This window comes from Pleurodeles waltl, chromosome 10, assembly GCF_031143425.1.
Source record: "Pleurodeles waltl isolate 20211129_DDA chromosome 10, aPleWal1.hap1.20221129, whole genome shotgun sequence".
In the NCBI taxonomy this organism is placed as follows: Eukaryota; Metazoa; Chordata; class Amphibia; order Caudata; family Salamandridae; genus Pleurodeles; species Pleurodeles waltl.
The window spans coordinates 404,086,713-404,109,316 of NC_090449.1; positions in this window are offsets into that span (position 1 = coordinate 404,086,713).

The following is a 22,604-nucleotide window of genomic DNA, read 5'->3' on the forward strand; positions in this document are numbered from 1 at the left end:
AACACCATTTATTGAAACTGTCTGCCTGTACTTATCCATTGTAAGGGGACAAGCAGCCAGTGTGGCAAGGCCAATGCCACTAGGTGTGACAAAAACTGTCTTGGGACTGACTACCCCAGTTTCTACTATGGACCCATAAGTGAACCCAACTACACCCTTAACTTGACTGTTGCCAGCAGTCCCACCACTAGTACCACTACTGCTAGGGGCACTAGAGCTTGATGTATTAGTGGTGGTAGGCTCAGGGGGTTTACCTGGACAGGACTTATCCCCTGGCCTATGGCCTCTATTTTTACACACAAAGCACCAAGGCTTTTTAAATTGTGTAGGTTGAGAAGAAGAGGAAGAATTTGTTTTATCCCCACCCCCTGAAGAGTGTTTAAGATTTGAAGTGGGATCTTTGGTTTTACCCTTATCCCCATGCTTATCTTGATATTTTTCACCATCTTTCTTCTTATTGTTCTCTTTGTCACCCCCTGTATGAACTTTTCTGTTCACCCTTGTTCTGACCCATTTGTCTGCCTTCTTTCCCAATTCTTGGGGAGAGGTCAGATCAGAGTCCACCAAGTACTGGTGCAACAAATCAGACACACAATTATTAAGAATATGCTCTCTCAGGATCAAGTTATACAGGCTGTCATAATCAGTAACTTTACTGTCATGTAACCACCCCTCCAAGGCCTTCACTGAATGGTCAATGAAATCAACCCAGTCTTGTGAAGACTCCTTTTTGGTCTCTCTGAACTTTATCCTGTACTGTTCAGTGGTTAAGCCATAACCATCCAGGAGTGCATTCTTAAGAACTGTAAAATTATTGGCATCACTTTCTTTCACAGTAAGGAGCCTATCCCTACCTTTTCCACTAAATGATAGCCATAGGATAGCAGCCCACTGCCTTTGAGGGACATCCTGTACAACACAGGCCCTCTCAAGTGCAGCAAACCACTTGTTAATGTCATCCCCCTCCTTATAAGGGGGAACTATCTTATGCAGATTCCTGGAATCATGCTCTTTTGCAGGATGACTATGGGGAATACTGCTGCTGCCACCATGGGTTTCTAAACCCAGTTTCTGTCTCTCCTTCTCTACTTCTAAAGTCTGTCTATCCAAATCCAGCTGTTGCTTCTTGAGCTTCAGTCTGGTTTGTTCCACTCTCAATCTATTGAGCTCCCTTTCTAACAATCTGTCATCATGGTGGGTGGGAGGGACATGTCTTGAAACAGAAGTATGGTGAGAATGGACAGAAGGAGACCTGTCCCTTACAGAGGGCACCCTAACAGCTTGGCTAACAGAAACATCATTTCTACTGTGATGAGAATGAATGCTCTTGCTATGATGTGAGACAACACTATCTGTATGGTGTGACTCAACATCAGTACCAACTATGCTAGACTGTCTAGTAATGGGCAGGCTTTGAAGTTTATTTCCTGAATCTTTTCCTGGGGGAGTCCCTGGATCAGATTGGGAACCATTAGCTACTTTTTCAACAGATGGGGCACTTCTAGCCTTATCTTGTTCTCTAAGCATGTTAAGTAACAAGTCCAAGGAAGGATTCTTCCCTACACTCAAACCTCTCTCTATGCAGAGACTCCTTGCTCCTTTCCAGCTAAGGTGATCAAATGCAAGTTTGGACAGATCAACATTTTGGCCTGTGCCAGACATTTTTAGAGACAGTTAAAGTGATAGCAAAAGATAAAAAGTTTGTCAGAGCTTTTAGATAGACAGAGAAAAAAACTTTTAAAACTTTTTAGAACTTTTTAGAAAGTTAGAAGTACTTTTCAGCACTTAGAAAAGAGTGAAAAGAGGAAATGCAAAACTTTTTGGCTATGTGTATATACACTGAACTTGTTTTGTATATTTTTCTCTTATGAAAAGTACAATGACAAGAGTGGTAAGTAGTCTCAAAGCACTTATCCCGTCGCTGCTTCCAATGTAGGAGGCTGGACTGGCTTGTAGTGAGTACCAAGGGGTACTTGCACCTTGCACCAGGCCCAGTTATCCCTTATTAGTGTATAGGGTGTCTAGCAGCTTAGGCTGATAGATAATGGCAGCTTAGCAGAGCAGCTTAGGCTGAACTAGGAGACGAGTGAAGCTCCTACAGTACCACTTAGTGTCATATGCACAATATCATAAGAAAACACAATACACAGTTATACTAAAAATAAAGGTACTTTATTTTTATGACAATATGCCAAAGTATCTCAGAGTGTACCCTCAGTGAGAGGATAGGAAATATACACAAGATATATATACACAATAGCAAAAATATGCAGTATAGTCTTAGAAAACAGTGCAAACAATGTATAGTTCCAATAGGATGCAATGGGGACACATAGGGATAGGGGCAACACAAACCATATACTCCAAAAGTGGAATGCGAACCACGAATGGACCCCAAACCTATGTGACCTTGTAGAGGGTCGCTGGGACTATTAGAAAATAGTGAGAGTTAGAAAAATAACCCTCCCCAAGACCCTGAAAAGTGAGTGCAAAGTGCACTAAAGTTCCCCTAAGGACAAAGAAGTCGTGTTAGAGGAATAATGCAGGAAAGACACAAACCAACAATGCAACAACGATGGATTTCCAATCTAGTGTACCTGTGGAACAAGGGGACCAAGTCCAAAAGTCACAAGCAAGTCGGAGATGGGCATATGCCCAGGAAATGCCAGCTGTGGGTGCAAAGAAGCTTCTACTGGACAGAAGAAGCTGAGGTTTCTGCAGGAACAAAAAGGGCTAGAGACTTCCCCTTTGGTGGACGGATCCCTCTCGCCATGGAGAGTTGTGCAGAAGTGTTTTCCCGCCAAAAGAACGCCAACAAGCCTTGCTAGCTGCAAATCGTGCGGTTAGCATTTTTGGATGCTGCTGTAGCCCAGGAGGGACCAGGAGGTTGCAAATTAGACCAGGAGGTAGAGGGGACGTCGAGCAAGACAAGGAGCTCCCTTAGCAGCAGGTAGCACCCGGTGAAATGCCAGAAACAGGCACTACGAGGATGCATGAAACGGTGCTCACCCGAAGTTACACAAAGGAGTCCCACGTCGCCGGAGACCAACTTAGAAAGTCGTGCAATGCAGGTTAGAGTGCCGTGGACCCAGGCTTGGCTGTGCACAAAGGATTTCCACCGGAAGTGCACAGGGGCCGGAGTAGCTGCAAAAGTCACGTTTCCCAGCAATGCAATCTAGCGAGGTGAGGCAAGGACTTACCTCCACCAAACTTGGACTGAAGAGTCACTGGACTGTGAGAGTCACTTGGACAGAGTTGCTGGATTCGAGGGACCTCGCTCATCATGCTGAGAGGAGACCCAAGGGACCGGTAATGCAGCTTTTTGGTGCCTGCGGTTGCAGGGGGAAGATTCCGTCGACCCACGGGAGATTTCTTCTGAGCTTCTAGTGCAGAGAGGAGGCAGACTACCCCCACAGCATGCACCACCAGGAAAACAGTCGAGAAGGCGGCAGGATCAGCGTTACAGAGTTGCAGTAGTCGTCTAAGCTACTATGTTGCAGTTTTGCAGGCTTCCAGCGCGGTCAGCAGTCGATTCCTTGGCAGAAAGTGAAGAGAGAGATGCAGAGGAACTCAGATGAGCTCTTGCATTCGTTATCTAAAGTTTCCCCAGAGACAGAGACCCTAAATAGCCAGAAAAGAGGGTTTGGCTACTTAGGAGAGAGGATAGGCTAGCAACACCTGAAGGAGCCTATCAGAAGGAGTCTCTGACGTCACCTGGTGGCACTGGCCACTCAGAGCAGTCCAGTGTGCCAGCAGCACCTCTGTTTCCAAGATGGCAGAGGTCTGGAGCACACTGGAGGAGCTCTGGACACCTCCCATGGGAGGTGCAGGTCAGGGGAGTGGTCACTCCCCTTTCCTTTGTCCAGTTTCGCGCCAGAGCAGGGCTAAGGGGTCCCCTGAACCGGTGTAGACTGGCTTATGCAGAATTGGGCACATCTGTGCCCAAGAAAGCATTTCCAGAGGCTGGGGGAGGCTACTCCTCCCCTGCCTTCACACCATTTTCCAAAGGGAGAGGATGTAACACCCTCTCTCAGAGGAAGTTCTTTGTTCTGCCATCCTGGGCCAGGCCTGGCTGGACCCCAGGAGGGCAGATGCCTGTCTGAGGGGTTGGCAGCAGCAGCAGCTGCAGTGAAACCCCAGGAAAGGCAGTTTGGCAGTACCAGGGTCTGTGCTACAGACCACTGGGATCATGGGATTGTGCCAACTATGCCAGGATGGCATAGAGGGGGCAATTCCATGATCATAGACATGTTACATGGCCATATTCAGAGTTACCATGGTGAAGCTACATATAGGTAGTGACCTATATGTAGTGCACACGTGTAATGGTGTCCTCGCACTCACAAAGTCCGGGGAATTGGCCCTGGACAATGTGGGGGCACCTTGGCTAGTGCCAGGGTGCCCTCACACTAAGTAACTTTGCACCCAACCTTTACCAGGTAAAGGTTAGACATTTAGGTGACTTATAAGTTACTTAAGTGCAGTGTAAAATGGCTGTGAAATAACGTGGACGTTATTTCACTCAGGCTGCAGTGGCAGGCCTGTGTAAGAATTGTCAGAGCTCCCTATGGGTGGCAAAAGAAATGCTGCAGCCCATAGGGATCTCCTGGAACCCCAATACCCTGGGTACCTTAGTACCATATACTAGGGAATTATAAGGGTGTTCCAGTAAGCCAATGTAAATTGGTAAAATTGGTCACTAGCCTGTTAGTGACCATTTGGAAAGAAATGAGAGAGCATAACCACTGAGGTTCTGGTTAGCAGAGCCTCAGTGAGACAGTTAGGCACCACACAGGGAACACATACATATAGGCCACAAACTTATGAGCACTGGGGTCCTGACTAGCAGGGTCCCAGTGACACATAACAAACATACTGAAAACATAGGGTTTTCACTATGAGCACTGGGCCCTGGCTAGCAGGATCCCAGTGAGACAGTGAAAACACCCTGCATACACTCACAAACAGGCCAAAAGTGGGGGTAACAAGGCTAGAAAGAGGCTACTTTCTCACACTCGGACACCCCGGGTCCGGCAGGCATGAAATAATAAGAGACCTTGTTAGACTGTAGCTTCTGTTGAGGCATAAGCGCCCCCCAGACCTCACTCGCCCTCGTGCTCTTCTTGCCATGGTAGTTGCAACTGCGTCTGTGGGCCCCCAGCTGCTCCTCCCTGGGATATGTCTCCTCACAGTAAGAATGCTGATGGGTTAAAAAGAAAGAAAAAGCCCTATGTAGGGAAAGGAGAAGTGGCCCCCCTATAATGTCTCCATGAAAAACCTCCCCGGAGAAGCTCAATGAGGTCTGACACTGGGCGCCATCTTGAAGTCAGGCAACCAGGTCAGGCAGGCCCCAAAAAGAAGAAAATGGGCCTCCAGGGGCCTACCATCGCCCCTCAGTCCTCTTTGAGGGGGCGTGCAGTCATCCAGGGAGCCCTACTACGCGATCCCTGGCCTACACTCCTCGCCATGGTCACCCGGCACTCACTGTCCTGCAGGTGTGGCTGCGCTCCTCTCAACTCGTGCGGCCGCCTGGAGATCAAAAAGGGGGACCCTACTGTCCCCTCTCCCGGATCGCCACAGCTGCCCCCTCTTCCCCAGTCCCGGGGCGCCCCCTCATCTCACCCGGGAGCTCCCCCGATGCACAGGTCTCTAGGCCCAAGTCCACACTCTGGCTCCCAGGAGCGGCGCTTCCTATGCCGGCACGGACTGCCACCAAGCCTCACAGGCGCACCTCACCGCCCACCCCCCGGACTCACAACATCGTCCGGGGAGCCAGGCCAGCAAACGGCCCCTCCAAACACCTGATGAAGGGGTCTGCAAGAGTGGGTGGTCGCGAAGCCTCAGGGCTTCACGACCTGTCAGCCATGTTGGTTGGCCCCGCCCCTCCACCTCCACTTTTGCCTATATGATTTTATGTGATAGCTTAATAGCCTGGTGGAACAGCTTCATGCAATATTGGGGCCATGTCATCCAATCATGATTCAGTTATGTAGAGTAAATCAGGTTGCGCATTATTTGTGTAGTCAGGAAGGTGGGTGTATGTTTCTAATTTGTGACAGAATGTATTATGAAATTTTGTGTGGGTTACAAACCCATTTCATCCTAACAAGTATTGAATTTTCGATCTTGACTGACAGTCTTAACCTTTTGTCCAGTGTGGTTCCCCAAATCATTACTTGAAGCTGTGCTCTCTCAAACTTTTTCTCAAACATACTGAAACAAGTATATGTCAAGCAAATACACACATTATTAAATATTTTATTTCATTCACAAAGTCAAAAATCAACATTTCAGATTTACAATCTTTTTTTTTTCTAATAGTCGAAGGGATGTGCTAGACTCTAGTACTCCTAGTACATGCTTTCTTTTTGTAGGTGCATACAAGTGCTTGAATTGAGGCCACCTGTCGTCCATACTAGATTCTGTTAGCTGTACGTGCCCTGCTCCCAAGAATCAAGCTAAGGGTACCACCTTAATTTTTGGCCTCCAGTTTCAAATATGCAGAGTACATTAGCAAAGCTAATAGATGTGTGTTGTTGACATTAAAGGCCAGACCTATTGGCTTTGGCAATGCGTGTTGCTCTTGATGTGTTTTTTGTATTGTTACTGGGCTTCTATTTTCTTCATCACCACAGCTGGCTGTGTGGGAGGCTTGCCAAGGTCATGTGACTTGCATCGTTAGTCGAGGGGGTGTCCTAGTACTGCCTAGACTGTCAAGTATTGGAGTAAGGCTCCATAGTGCACGAGCATCGTTTAAAATATGGGGGCCTCCAAAACCTGTCTCTAATTTCCATATTGCAGTCACGTTGTGAATTTTCTAGTCACCTGTAATAATGATGTGAGGTAGCCGTAAAACAGATGAGTTGTGACATAATTCCTGCTGCCAGAGCCAGCAGCCAAGATGAGACAGGTCACATAGCACAATTACAAATGCAGTTTGAACAGCAGACACAGGACTAGCTTTCATTCCTCTGATCTGTGTTTTTTTTCCTAAAATGAACACTAATCAGCAGAAAGGCAGGACTGATTGCAAAAAAGTGTATTTTTGCATTCTTAGTCACAAGATAAATTGCATGCTTTTTAAAACTTTTTTGCCACAACATTGTGAGCTTTTTTTAAATCCGATCTTTTTCACAATAAATTATAAATGATTTTTGGTGGGCTTCATTTAGCACTACAGATGCTTTCATTCTTCGGTCTGCAACGCTATCGCTTTCATATGAAAGAGCAAGACACCGAGTTGAAAAGGACTGTGGAAATAGCGACTGTGTGATAATTTATTACGTGTACGTGTATATATGTGTACGAACACATTTTCCCATAGACGCAAAATGGGTAAAACCCTTTGCTATATCTGGCCCAAAATACCCTCTTCTGCAGGTTAAAAACATATTCCAAGTCACTGAGGAGTTTTATGACCATGTAGAGGATCGAGGTGAAAGCCGGGTTCCTTTATTAGGGCATGAAAGTAAGGCAGGGGAATTTTGTTACATTTATAAATACACTTCGAAATCATGTAGTAGTAAGACGTGTGCTTCCAAAATTTGACACATTTGACTTCAAGGATTGCTCGTTTGCGTACGCTGCATGGTAATCTTTCATTCACACTATATTTACATTACGCTTCATGCAGAAGATGCTATGGTATGCCGCCGCACCAAGTCTAGAGCTCAACGCTGGGCCTCATGCATGACACCAACATTTAACACTGAAAATGGTACTGCAACCACCAACGCCTTTCCTTTATCCATCTATTGAGAGATTGAGGGGCTGCCCGCAGGGCTAGATTGAGAGCTCTTTATGACTCCGACAAGAGTAAGGCACCATAGAATGCCACGTTAAAATGTAATACCTTTGCTTGCGTCTAGATGCAAACCCTCCTCACCACCCCATCCTAAGTAAATCATAGTGTTGCATTGGTGAAACTGTGAGAGAGATTAAAATAGTAAGAAAAAACTGATGGAAGAGAAGAGAGAAATCTAAGAAAATAAATGTGAGGAGAAAATAAATTGGGTGATATGTTATGAATAGAGATTTACGGATTAATTCAGGCGTGGAAGCAGGGTTATGCATAGAAACTTACATATTAATTCAGGCGTGGAAGAAGGGGTTTAGATTGTGCTAAACATTGCCACCCGTTTTACCACTTACACTCATTTGGAGCCGATTCTAAATTGTATTCACTCCTGTGTTTAGACCTGATTTACCAAGCGCTACCCATGCAGTTCATTAATGCATGTTATTTCAAAGGTCCTATTGATTTCAATGGGAGAATAGGGGTTTGTGATACTAGTTCTCTCCAAGACATTCAAAGAAAGATTCTAGGGTGATTTTACATTGTCAAAAGGCAAAAGCCGCCATGTGGGGAAATACGCCGTGGGAGATCCTTTATCGGAGACACCTTCTTCCCCCAGAACAGTGTTGAGATTAGTGAGATTGTGAGTTAAGGGCTAATACATGGGGCAGAGTATGTGAAAAGTAAGAAAGCTGGAAGAGAGTGCTGATTAAAAAAGAGAGCCTTTTTTATAAGAGCAAATGGAGTGTTGTATGTATGTATGATGTGCATTGAACGAGCAAACAAAGGATACCGCTGTCTGCAGTTGATCCGATGGTCAGAAGCTGAAGCAGAGGATGCAGAGGAGTCCTGGAGGAATCTTGCACACACCAAATCTGAGGAAACACCCAGAGGAGAGACCCTAAATAGCCCTGAGAGGGGGATTGGCTACCTACCCTACCTATCAGGAGGGGTCTCTGAGGTCACCTGCTGGCACTGGCCACTTAGAGGTCTCCATAGGGTCCCCACACCTTGGAATCCAAGATGGCTAACGCCAGGGACACTCTGGAGGAGCTCTGGGCACCACCCCTGGGGTGGTGATGGATCCTTTGTCCAGTTTCGCGCTAGAACAGGGACTGGTGGTCCCTGAACCAATGTAGATTGTATTATGCAAAGAGGACACTGTTTGTGCCCTTCAAAGCATTTCCAGAGGCTCTGGGAGGATACCCCTCCCATGCATGTAACACCTATTTCCAATAGGAGAAGGTGTACCACCCCTCTCCTAAAGGAAATGCATTGTTCTGCCTTCCTGGGATTGAGCTGCTCAATACCCAGGAGGGCAGAAACCTGTCTGTGATGTGGCAGCAGCTGTAGCTGCAGTGGAAACCTCAGAGAGCTGGTTTGGCAGTACTTGGGGTCCATGGTGGAGACCCCAGGGTGCATGGGATTGGCCCCCCAATATCAGAGTTGGATTGGGGGGTCAATTCCATGATCTTAGACACCTCACATGGCCATATTCAGAGTTACCATTGCAAAGCTACATATATGTATTGACATATATGTAGTGCATGCTTATAATGGTATCCCCGCACTCACGAAGTCCTGGGAATTGGCCCTGGATGACGTGGGGGCCCCTTTGTTAGTGCAAGGGTGCCCTCACACATAGTAACTTTGCACCTAGCCTTCAGTAAATAAAGGTTAGACATATAGGTGACTTATAAGTTACTTAGCGCAGTGAAAAATGGCTGTGAAGTAGTGCGTCCTATTTCATTAAGGCTGCAGTGGCAGTCTTGAAGAAAGGTTTGTATGAGCTCCTTATGGGGGGCAAAAGAAATGCTGCAGCTCATAAGGATCTCCTGGAACCCCAATGCCCTGAGTACCTAGGTACCACATACTAGGGACTTATAAGGGTGTTCCAGTATGCCAATCAGAATTGGAACATGGAGTCACTAAACTATAGTGACAAATTTGGTAAGTAGAGAGAGCATAAGCATTGGAGTTCTGGTCAGCAGAACTTCAGTGACACAGTCAAGCATACTGATAACCCACATAGGCCACAAACTATGAGCACTGGGGTCCTGGCTAGAAGGATCCCAGTGAGACAGGCGAGACACACTGACAAGTAGGTTTTAAACTATGAGCACTGGGGTCCTGGGTAGCAGGATCCCAGTGAGACAGTAAAAACACACTGACAAACACTGACAAACAGGCCAAAAATGTGGGTAACCGTGCTAGAAAGAGGCTACTTTCTCACATACTTCTCCAGCTCTTCTCCTTGGCAGAGGTTCCTCTTGATCCAGAAGTAAATCTAAAAATCTGGGATTTTGAGTTCACTACTTATACTCCTTTCTGCCTGCGAAGTAGGCAAACTTCGAAGGAAAGTCTGTTGTTCACAAGATCCTGCCTTGCCTATGCCTGGTCACAGAAACACACCAGGGGGTTGGAACTGCATTGTGTTAGGATAGGTTCAGCCCTTTCAGGTGTAAGTGTCAGCTGCTTCCTCTCCACTGTAGCCCAGTAGACTCATCAGGATATGCAGGATACACCACAGCTTCCTTTGTGTCACTGTCAGCCCAACTGTCAGTCTGACCCAGACGTGGATTCCACAGGCAGGCAGAAGCACAGAATGGTTCAGCAAGAAAATGCCCACTTTCTAAAAGTAAACAAACACAAATGATGGACGGAATGCGGAACCAATCAAACATTCACCCCCAGTCACAGATATGGGTTTAATCCATCTATTCTTTTGCTCACCATGCCACCCCAGTTTAGACCCAGCCATATGCAAATCAGTCTTGAACCTGTGCTTGCTATGCCTCCAGGTTCAAGCTAGCCTGGCTGATGAGGGTGATACCCTGAAACCGGTCCCAGGATGCTTGTTTCTGGTCCAGGGAAGACCTGGCCTGGCAGTTCGGGCTGGCCTGTTTCCATGGGGAACAGGGTCAAGTATGATTTGCATATGGCTGGGTCCAAACTGGAATGGCATGGCAAGCAAAGAAACTGATGGATTAAACCCAGATCTGTGACAGGTGGTGAATGTTTCATTTGCTCTGCATTTCGTCCATCGTCTGTTGTTTTTGCATTTGTTGCCCCAAGGGGGAAGGGTATGCCCAGACGTGGGTCCTGTGCATGCTATGCCACCAGATTCAAGCTAGCCTGGCTGATGAATGGTGACACCATGAAACCGGTCCCAGGATGTTTGTTTCTGGTCCATGGAAGACCTGGCCTGGCAGTTCTGGCTGGCCTGTTCCCATGGGGAACAGGGTCAAGACTAATTTGCATATGGCTAGGTCCAAACTGGAATGGCATGGCAAGCAAAAAAACGGATGGATTAAACCCAGATCTGTGACTGGGGGTGAATGTTTGATTTGCTCTGCATTCCGTCCATCATCTGTTGTTTTTGCATTTGTTGCCCCAAGTGGGAAGGGTATGCCCAGGCGTGGGTCCTGTGTTTGCTATGCCACCAGATTCAAGCTAGCCTGGCTGATGAAGGGTGATACCCTGAAACTGGTCCCAGGATGCTTGTTTCGTGTCTAGGAAAGACCTGGCCTGGCAGTTCGGGCTGGTCTGTTCCCATGGGGAAAAGGGTGAAGACTAATTTGCATATGGCTAGGTCCAAACTGGAATGGCATGGCAAGCAAAAAAACTGATGGATTAAAACCAGATCTGTGACTGGGGGTGAATGTTTGATTTGCTCTCCATTCCCTCCATCATCTGTTGTTTTTGCACTTTCTAAAAGTAGCATTTTCAAACTGACAATCTAAAAAACAACTTTATCAAAAGATGTATTTTTAAATTGTGAGTTCAGAGACCCCAAACTCCAGAGCTCCACCTTCTCCGAATGGGAAACTGCACTTAAAAGATATTAAAAGGCAGTCCCCATGTTAACCTATGAGAGAGATAAGCCTCACAACAGTGAAAAACGAATTTGGCAGTATTTCACTGTCAGGACTTGTAAAACACATCAGTACATGTCCTACCTTTAACATACACTGCACCCGGCCCATGGGGCTAACTACGGCATACCTTGTACAAAAAGGGAAGGTTTGGGCCAGGCAAGTGGGCACACTAGCCAGATCGAATTAGCAGCTTAAAACTGCACATACAGACACTGCAGTGGCAAGTCTGGGCCATGTCTACAGGGCTACTTGTGTGGGTGGCACAATCAGTGCTGTAGGCCCACTAGTAGCATTTGATTTACAGGCCCTGGGCACCTCTCGTGCACTTTACTAGGGACTTACTAGTAAATCAAATATGGCAGTCATGGCAAAGCCATTTACACGTACATTTTACACAGAGAGCACTTGCACGTTAGCACTGGTCAGCAGTGGTAAAGTGCCCAGAGTACCAAACCAGCAACAACAAAGTCTAGCACACAGTCAAAAATTCAGGAAGCAGAGGCAAACCACACCAAGGATGCCAGGTCTAACAGTGCTCTTTAAGTAAAAGATAGGACATGTACCTTTATGCTCTGCATGTCCTAGTAGTGACAAACAGCCAATTTCGCTTTTCACTGCTCCGAGGACTGCTCCTCTCATAGGTTACCATTGGAAATTCCCCTATATATTTTAAAGTGGTAATTCCTGATCTAAAAGGAGTAGCGTTTCTATGTTTGGAAGGGTAGTGGAAAATCCTGCTTAGTTGTGTAGTTGGATTTTACATTACTATTTTAGAAATGCCACTTTTAGAAAGTGGGCATCTTTCTATGCTTATAACTCTATGTGCTTTGCAGCCAGACTCCAATCCACGTCTAGGTCTGAGTGACAGTTACACTTTGTGCATACTTTCCAGACAGCCACAACACTGGAAGGGCTGGATGTGACCGGAGATAAATCTGCATTCATCCACATATTGATAGTCTTCAAGAGCTGAGAGAAGGGAAGGTCATTCACCCCTCAAATGTCAGTAGGTTGTGCCCTGCCCTCAAACAAAGGGCTGATTACCCCCAACTGGTGTCTGGAGCCAGGGTTGGGTTGAAAGGGGTTTGTGTTACACTTGAAAGGGTTCCTTTGAAGTCACCCCTTACATCAAAGACAGTTTTGAGTATAAGATCCGATGTCTCCTGTGCATCTTTGGAACTGGGACTAAAATTCTATCAGAAGGACTGCTGCCCTGCTTAAAGGACTCATCTGGACTGCACTTCTAGTGTTTTCCTGCTGCCTGCTACTTGCTGGGTGGCCTAAAGGACTCACTGGATTGCCTTTCTGTTTGTTGCTCTGCTGCCAGCTGCTCCCTAACTGTTCTCCTGGAGGACTGCTGTCTCGACAGGAGGAACCACCATTTAGACTACCTTCCTTATGTGCTGTCCCGTTGTTTGCTACTCCCCTCTGTGACCCACACCTAGTGTTCTTCAGGCACTGGCGGAATGACCTCTGCTCCCTCAAAGTCCCTGTTAAGGTGGGACTGCCATGGGGTTCTGAGGCTGACAGATCTTCTCCCTTTAAAATAGCGCATGGAGAGCTTGTTATCATTTTCCTTCATTTGTGCAACCAGCACATAGTGAGCGCTTTATTTTACCACCCCTTCCAGGAAGACTAGCATGTGGTGAACCATGTCCTGCTGCTCTTAAGTTCAAAATTAGCAGTGTATGCTTAGCACCTTTTTCTGAAGCACATGGAGGACGTCTTTGCTAGAACCAGAAAAGAGAGTGTGGTCTCTCCTACGCTGTGGCCCCGAGGGAACCACATTTTTCCAACACAGTTTTGGCATTTTAGTGCAACATAGCTCATATAGGGGATCTTGGAAAGCTATACATTTCTGAAAAGTTGACAAAATTCTGAACTCAGCAAGGGGTCATTTGTGTAGATCGTTCAAAGTTTCCCCAAAGAAAGTAACAGTTGAAATAAAAAGTATTGAAATTGAGTTGACAAAATCAGCCATTTGTGTTTCTACATTTTCATCTGCAACTTCTTCTAACTGTAGCAGATTTTCAAATGCAATATACTGTTCCATCTGCTGGACCCTTCTGGTTGAGGGGATATATAGGGCTTTTTTGGTTCACCAAGAACCTTAGGTACCCAGAGTCAACTACTGAGCTGCATTTTATAATGGTTTTTCATGGTGTACCAGGTATACAATAATTCATTTGGTAAAATATAAAGAGTGAAAAAATAGGTATTGAGGAAACCTATCTATTTCCAAAATGGGAACAAGATATGGAGTTTAGAAGCAGTGGTTATTTGCACATCTCTGAATTTAGGGTTACCCATCCTAGCACATGAATTATAGGGCATTTCTCAAAATGACTTCTTTCTTTCACACTGTCTTACATTTGGAAGGTGCAAATGCAGAGAAAAAATAAAGGGCAATAACACTTCTTCCACTATTCAGTGTTCCTCCAAGTCTCCTGATAAACATTGTACCTCACTTGTGTGGGTAGGCCTAGTGCCTGCATCAAGAAATGGCCCAAAACACAACATGGATACATAAAAGTTTTCCATGCAAAACTGACCCATTTTTTGCAAAGTGGGTAGCTGTGGTTTTTGGGCCATACCTCAGCTGCCACCTAGGGAAACCTAGCAAACCTATACATTTTTTAAAACTAGACAGCCAGGGGACTCAAGATTGGGGTGACTTGTGGTGCTCTCATCAGGTTATTTTATCCAGAAACTCTTGCAAACCTGAAACTTTGATGACTAAAAACACATTCTCATCATATTTCTGTGATGATAAGTTTTGGAATCTGAGGGGAGCCACAAATTTCTTACCACCCAGCGTTCCCCTCAGTCTCCCAATAAAAATGCTACCTCACTTGTGTAGGTAGGCCAAAAACGTGTAAAAATTGAGGGGGAACCAAAGCAGGTTCACAAGGGCAGGGTTTTTTTCATACGTTTTTAGGCTGAATCTGCTTTGGGATCCCACACAGGTGGGGCAGAGTTTTTATCAGTACATATGGGGCAATGCTGGGTGGTAGGAATTTTGTGGATTCCTGCAGATTATGGAAGTTACCATCACAGAAATGTAGGGAAAATGCGTGATTTCAGGCAAAGTTGGAGGTTTGCAGGGCACTGTGGGTAAGAAAATGGTGTGAAGTGCATGTGAAACACACCACCCCGGACTCTCCCAGATCTTTCCTTTTCAGAAGTGTCTGGGTCTGGTAGTTTTTTTTCAGGTGATAGCGTACCCAAGTCCAAAAAGTGCATCAGCTCACCATTGCAAGTGAGACGATATTGGGAGTAAGCTAAGCTCTTTTGGCCCATATGTAAAATCAAAACCCAAGAGTCAATTGTCCTCTTGCTTGCCACTGGGATGAGATACTTAAGTCTGCAAGGGAGGGCAGAATGATTGTTGCCCCTTCAGTTCGGGTGGGGAGCATAACCATGGCCGTGGTGGTGAGCAGCCCCCACCTCTTTATTTAAAAAAAAAAATCCTTCCCAGGTATCTAGTGGAAGTTCTGCCTGCCTGGGAGGTGGTGGGGGGGACAGATTGGAGTTAATAACCCCCATCTGTCCCCAGCGGGGCAGAAAAGACTGTTATCATTTATTTCGAAGGGGGGATGGGGCATTGCCATGCCAATTCTGGGCAGCCCTACCCCTACACTACCGAATAAAAAATCCCTAGTGCTCTGTTGGCTTTTGGCCCCACCACCTAGGGAGGGAGATGTGCATCATTTCACTGAAACAAAAGAAACAGGCTCAGGGAATAGGGAAGTTCTCTTCTGTCTCCCGAGACTGTTTCTTTCTAAAAGAAATCCATCTAGTGCCCACACAAGAGGGTTTTCAAGTGCCATTTGTGCGGATGGCCAGGAGCTGTCCAATGCACATGAGTACTGTATGTTAATATGTTTACAGCTGCCAATTTTAAAGTATAATTGATAAAAAATGTTTATTATTTTGGAGCCCTTTTAGAAATGGTTCTTTCTGCAGGGTCACCCCCAAACTTCTTGCCTTCCACCTGTTTTCAGACTCATTTTTGCTGACTTTTAGGATTCTGGGCACTTTACCACCACTGACCAGTGCTTAAGTGCTGGTGCTCTGTACTCTAAATATAGAAACATTGGCTTCTCCACAATTGGTATATTTAATTTACATGTAAGTCCCTAGTAAAGTGTACTATATGTGACCAGGGCCTGTAAATTACATGCTTCTAAAGGATGAAATAGGAGGGATGGCTGAGGCCACTGGAGGAAGAGGACTGATGAAACACCTTAATGGCACCATAACTTATTTCCATATCCTCTTGCCTGCAACTCATACAAACGTTACCTATAAGGAGTGTATCTCTCCCCCAGGAGAATACATCGAGCAGGACTTCTGGCAAACTCCGCTTGCCCTAAATGTTGTACAACACTGGCAGACTTTTATCATATGATATGGTTATGCCCTCCTATAAGGCGTTATTGGACTGAACTGCTGAAATACCTTTCAGAGCTCCTAATTTGGGAGGTCCCACTGTCCCCATTGCCTGTGATATTGGGGATCATGGAAAGTATGGGAAATACCAGAGTGAATCGGCTCTTCCTGGGCACTGCCCCCATGGTAGCCAAAAGAGACATTGCAGGGGGTTGGAAGGCTGCTGTTCCAGTGACTCTCTCGAGTTGGAGGAGAGGAGTGGACTGGTGTGCTAGACAGGAAAAGCTGATCTAAAATACAAGGGGGTGCCCTCACAAATATGTTAAGATCTGGGGGAAGTCGCTGGGTGAAACATTAAAAATGACTCTGTGAGGGGCCTTTGCAAATATTCTTTCTGTGTTTATGGGTTATTTTTGCATAAGTCTGCCCAAGATCAGTGTTCTGTCATAGATTATGTTTATAAAGATTCTGTTGTGCGAACTGTGAATCAACTGAAGGTGGCTGTACTCAATGCCTTTAAACCAATAAACATTGTTTATCAAAAAAACAAATGACATGCTATTAGTGGGCCTGCAGCATGATTGTGCAATTTTCTACAGTAGCCCTTCAAACATGTCTCAGGGCTGCCACTGCAGAGCCTGTGTGTGCAACTGTAACCTCCCATTTCGACTTTGCAAGTGTACCCATCTGCCAGGCCCAAACCTTCCTTTTTATTAAATGTAATTCATCCCTAAGGTAGGCCCTCGTTAGCCCAAAGGGCAGGGTTCAGTGTATTTAGAAAGTTGGACATGTACTTTTAAGTTTAACATGTCCAGGTGGAGAAAAACTCTTAAATTCATTTTTCACCATTGCAAGGCCAATCTCTCGCATAGGATAACAATGGGGTTACCGTCAGACATCTTTTAAGTGTAATTTCCAAATGAGAAAAGACAGAAATATGGAGTTTGGTGTCCCTGGACTCACAATTTAAAATCACAACTTAAGGTGAAATCAGAAGTTAAATTGTAAGTCTGAAAATGTCACTTCTAGAAAGTTGGCATTTTCTTACTTTAACCATTCTATTCTTCTGCCTGTCTCTAAACATGCATCTGGGATAGATGACAGCTGGGTTTTGTGCATTCCCTCTGGAAATTCATACAATGGGAGCTTAGGTGTAACATAATGAGCCTTAATGGCCCATTAACTAGCTTGATGGGGGGCAGAACTTAACACTGCCTCACTTACACCTGAATAGGGCAGTGCCTCTCCGCACACAAAGGGCTGCATAACCCCCTATAGAGTGTCTGGAGCCAGGGAGGGCAAAACAGGGACCTTGTGAATTTCAAATGAATGCCTGGAAGTTTCGCCTACCTTTCAGAATGAGGGAACCACAGCATAACAACTGGACCCCAAGCCCCACCAAATCAGAATTTATTGGAACAAAGGACACTTTGCCAGGAAGAAGGACTGCTATGCTGCCAAGAGGGACTGCCACTCAGCAATTGCTCTGCTGTGTTGGTCTGCTGCGTGCTGCTTCTGTCCTTCACTGAGAAGGACAGGACTTGTTCTCTGCATCTTTGCAACCAAGAATCTCCAAGGGCTTGTTGTAGGAGGCTGGACTGGCTTGTAGTGAGTACCAAGGGGTACTTACATCTTGCACCAGGCCCAGGTATCCCTTATTAGTGTAGAGGGGTGTCTAGCAGCTTAGGCTGATAGAAAAGGTAGCTTATCAGAGCAGCTTAGGCTGAACTAGGAGACGAGTGAAGCTCCTACAGTACCACTAGTGTCATATGCACAATATCATAAGAAAACACAATACACAGATATACTAAAAATAAAGGTACTTTATTTTTATGACAATATGCCAAAGTATCTCAGTGAGTACCCTCAGTATGAGGATAGCAAATATACACAAGATATATGTACACAATACCAAAATATGCAGTAATAGCAATAGAAAACAGTGCAAACAATGTATAGTCACAATAGTATGCAATGGGGGCACATAGGGATAGGGGCAACACAAACCATATACTCTAGAAGTGGAATGCGGACCACGAATGGACCCCAAACCTATGTGACCATGTAGAGGGTCGCTGGGACTGTAAGAAAACAGTGAGGGTTAGAAAAATAGCCCACCCCAAGACCCTGAAAAGTGGGTGCACAGTACACCTAAGTTACCCAAAGAGCACAGAAGTCGTGATAGGGGAATTCTGCAGGAAAGACCAACACCAGCAATGCAACAACGATGGATTTCCAGACGAGAGTACCTGTGGAACAAGGGGACCAAGTCCAAAAGTCACGATCAAGTCGGGAGTGGGCAGATGCCCAGGAAATGCCAGCTGTGGGTGCAAAGAAGCTGCCACCGGATGGTAAAAGCTATGGATTCTGCAAGAACGACATGGGCTAGAAACTTCCCCTTTGGAGGATGGATGTCCCACATCGAGAAGAGTCGTGCAGAAGTGTTTTTGCCACAGAAAGACCGCAAACAAGCCTTGCTAGCTGCAAGGGTTGCGGTTAGGGTTTTTGGATGCTGCTGTGGCCCAGGAGGGACCAGGATGTCGCCAATTGCGTGAGGAGACAGAAGGGGCGCCCAGTGAGACAAAGAGCCCACTCAGAAGCAAGCAGCACCCACAGAAGTGCCAGAACAGGCACTACAAACTGGAGTGAACCAGAGCTCACCCGAAGTTGCACAAAAGGGTCCCACGAAGCCGGAGGACAAATCAGGAGGTCGTGCAATGCAGGTTAGAGTGCCGGGGACCCAGGCTTGGCTGTGCACAAAGGAAATCCTCGGAGACTGCACAGGAGCCGGAGTAGCTGCAAAACACGTGGTTCCCAGCAATGCAGTCTAGCGTGGGGAGGCAAGGATTTACCTCCACCAAACTTGGACTGAAGAGTCACTGGACTGTGGGAGACACTTGGACAGAGTTGCTGAGTTCAAGGGACCTCGCTCGTCGTGCTGAGAGGAGACCCAGAGGACCTGTGATGCAGTTCTTTGGTGCCTGCGGTTGCAGGGGGAAGATTCCGTCGACCCACAGGAGATTTCTTCGGAGCTTCTAGTGCAGAGAGGAGGCAGGCTACCCCCACAGCATGCACCACCAGGAAAACAGTCGAGAAGGCGGCAGGATCAGCGTTACAAGGTTGCGGTAGTTGTCTTTGCTACTTTGTTGCAGTTTTGCAGGCTTTCAGCGCGGTCAGCAGTCGATTCCTTGGCAGAAGGTGAAGAGAGAGATGCAGAGGAACTCTGATGAGCTCTTGCATTCGTTATCTAAGGAATTCCCCAAAGCAGAGACCCTAAATAGCCAGAAATTGCTGCTACCTAGGAGAGAGGATAGGCTAGCAACACCTGAAGGAGCCTATCAGAAGGAGTCTCTGACGTCACCTGCTGGCACTGGCCACTCAGAGCAGTCCAGTGTGCCAGCAGCACCTCTGTTTCCAAGATGGCAGAGGTCTGGAGCACACTGGAGGAGCTCTGGGCACCTCCCAGGGGAGGTGCAGGTCAGGGGAGTGGTCACTCCCCTTTCCTGTGTCCAGTTTCGCGCCAGAGCAGGGCTGAGGGATCCCTGAACCGGTGCAGACTGGCTTATGCAGAGATGGGCACCATCTGTGCCCATCAAAGCATTTCCAGAGGCTGGGGGAGGCTACTCTTCCCCAGCCCTGACACCTTTTTCAAAAGGGAGAGGGTGTAACACCCTCTCTCTGAGGAAGTCCTTTGTTCTGCCTTCCTGGGCCAAGCCTGGCTGGACCCCAGGAGGGCAGAAACCTGTCTGAGGGGTTGGCAGCAGCTGCAGTGAAACCCCGGGAAAGGTAGTTTGGCAGTACCCGGGTCTGAGCTAGAGACTCGGGGATCATGGAATTGTCTCCCCAATGCCAGAATGGCATTGGGGTGACAATTCCATGATCCTAGACATGTTACATGGCCATGTACGGAGTTACCATTGTGACGCTATACATATGTCGTGACATATGTATAGTGCACGCGTGTAATGGTGTCCCCGCACTCACAAAGTCCGGGGAATTTGCCCTGAACAATGTGGGAGCACCTTGGTTAGTGCCAGGGTGCCCACACACTAAGTAACTTAGCACCCAACCTTTACCAGGTGAAGGTTAGACATATAGGTGACTTATAAGTTACTTAAGTGCAGTGGTAAATGGCTGTGAAATAACGTGGACGTTATTTCACTCAGGCTGCACTGGCAGGCCTGTGTAAGAATTGTCAGAACTCCCTATGGGTGGCACAAGAAATGCTGCAGCCCATAGGGATCTCCTGGAACCCCAATACCCTGGGTACCTCAGTACCATATACTAGGGAATTATAAGGGTGTTCCAGTATGCCAATGTAAATTGCTGAAATTGGTCAGTAGCTTGTTAGTGACAATTTGGAAAGAAATGAGAGAGCATAACCACTGAGGTTCTGGATAGCAGAGACTCAGTGAGACAGTTAGTCATAACACAGGTAACACATACAGGGCACACTTATGAGCACTGGGGCCCTGGCTGGCAGGGTCCCAGTGACACATACACTAAAACAACATATATACAGTGAAATATGGGGGTAACATGCCAGGCAAGATGGTACTTTCCTACACAACCCCCCCCCAAACGAAGGACAATAAGACTAGCCATGCCCTGATGAGTCTTCATTGTCTAAGTGGAAATATCTGGAGAGTCCATCTGCATTGGAGTGGGTACTCCCAGGTCTATGTTTCACTGTATAGTCCATTCCCTGTAGGGATATGGACCACCTCAACAATTTAGGGTTTTCACCTTTCATTTGTTTTAGCCAAAGTAGAGGTTTGTGGTCTGTCTGAACAATGAAGTGAGTGCCAAACAGGTATGGCCTCAACTTCTTCAGTGCCCGGACCACAGCAAAGGCCTCCCTCTCTATGGCAGACCAGCGCTTTTCTCTAGGGGTCTACCTCCTGCTGATAAAAGCAACAGGTTGATCCTGGCCCTCAGAATTAAGTTGTGATAAGACTGCCACTACCCCTAATTCAGATGCATCAGTTTGGACAATTAATTTTTTGGAGTAACAGGGGCTTTTCAGGACAGGTGCAGAGCACATGGCCTGCTTCAGCTCCTCAAAGGCTTTCTGACAGTTTGCTGTCCATAATACCTTTTTAGGCATTTTCTTAGATGAGAGGTCATTAAGAGGGGCTGCAATGGAGCAATAGTTCTTTATGAACCTCCTGTAGTACCCAGTGAGGCCTAAAAAGGCTCTTACCTGAGTCTGAGTTGTAGGGGGAACCCAATCTATAATAGTTTGGATTTTCCCCTGAAGTGGTGCAATCTGTTCTCCACCTACCAGGTGTCCCAGATAAACCACCTTCCCCTGCCCTATCTGGCGCTTTGAAGCCTTGATAGTGAGGCCTGCCTTCTGCAGGGCCTCCAAAACTTTCCATAGGTGGACCAGGTGATCATCCCAGCTGGAGCTAAAGACAGCTATATCATCTAGATATGCTGCACTAAAAGCTTCCAGCCCTTGCAGGACTGTGTTCACCAACCTTTGAAAAGTGGCAGGTGCATTTTTCAATCCAAAAGGCATTACTGTGAATTGGTAATGGCCTCCAATGGTTGAAAATGCAGTTTTTGCTTTTGCATCTTCTGATAACTTGATCTACCAATGCCCTGCAGTCAAATCAAAAGTGCTTAGATACTTGGCAGATGCCAGTGTATCTATTAGCTCATCTGCCCTGGGTATAGGGTGAGCATCAGTTTTGGTTACCTGGTTGAGACCTCTGTAGTCAACACAAAATCTCATTTCCCTTTTACCATCTTTGGAATGAGGTTTTGGTACAAGTACCACAGGAGAGGCCCATGGATTTTCAGAGTGCTCAACCACTCCCAGTTCAAGCATTTTCTGCACTTTTTGCTTTATGCAGTCTCTGACATAGTCAGGCTGCCTATAGATCTTACTTTTGACAGGCAAGCTGTCTCCAGTATCTATAGTGTGCTCACACAAAGAAGTGGTGCCTAGCACAGTAGAGAATAGTTCAGAAAACTGACCCAGGAGATTTATGCAGTGTTCTTTCTGCTCAGCAGTAAGACAATCTGCCAGTACTACACCTTCCACTAGAGAATCTTGTTCTGTGGAAGAGAAGAGATCAGGGAGAGAGTCACTCTCTTCTTCCTGTCCCTCATCTGTTGCCATGAGCAGGGTGAGATCAGCCCTGACATAGTAGGGTTTCAGGCGATTGACATGGAGCACCCTAAGGGGACTCCTGACAGTGCCTAAGTCAACTAAGTAGTTGACTTCACCCTTTTTCTCAACAATAATGTGGGGTCCACTCCATTTGTCTTGGAGTGCTCTTGGGGCCACAGGCTCCGAGACCCACACTTTCTGCCCTGGTTGGTACTGAACCAAAACAGCATTCTGGTCATGCCATTGCCTTTGGAGCTCTTGGCTGGCCTGAAGGTTTTTACTGGCCTTTTTCATGTACTCAGCCATCCTAGATCTTAGGCCAAGTACATAGTCCACTATGTCTTGCTTAGGAGCTTTTAAAGGTTGTTCCCAACCCTCCTTCACAAGTGTTAGAGGACCTCTCACAGGGTGTCCAAAT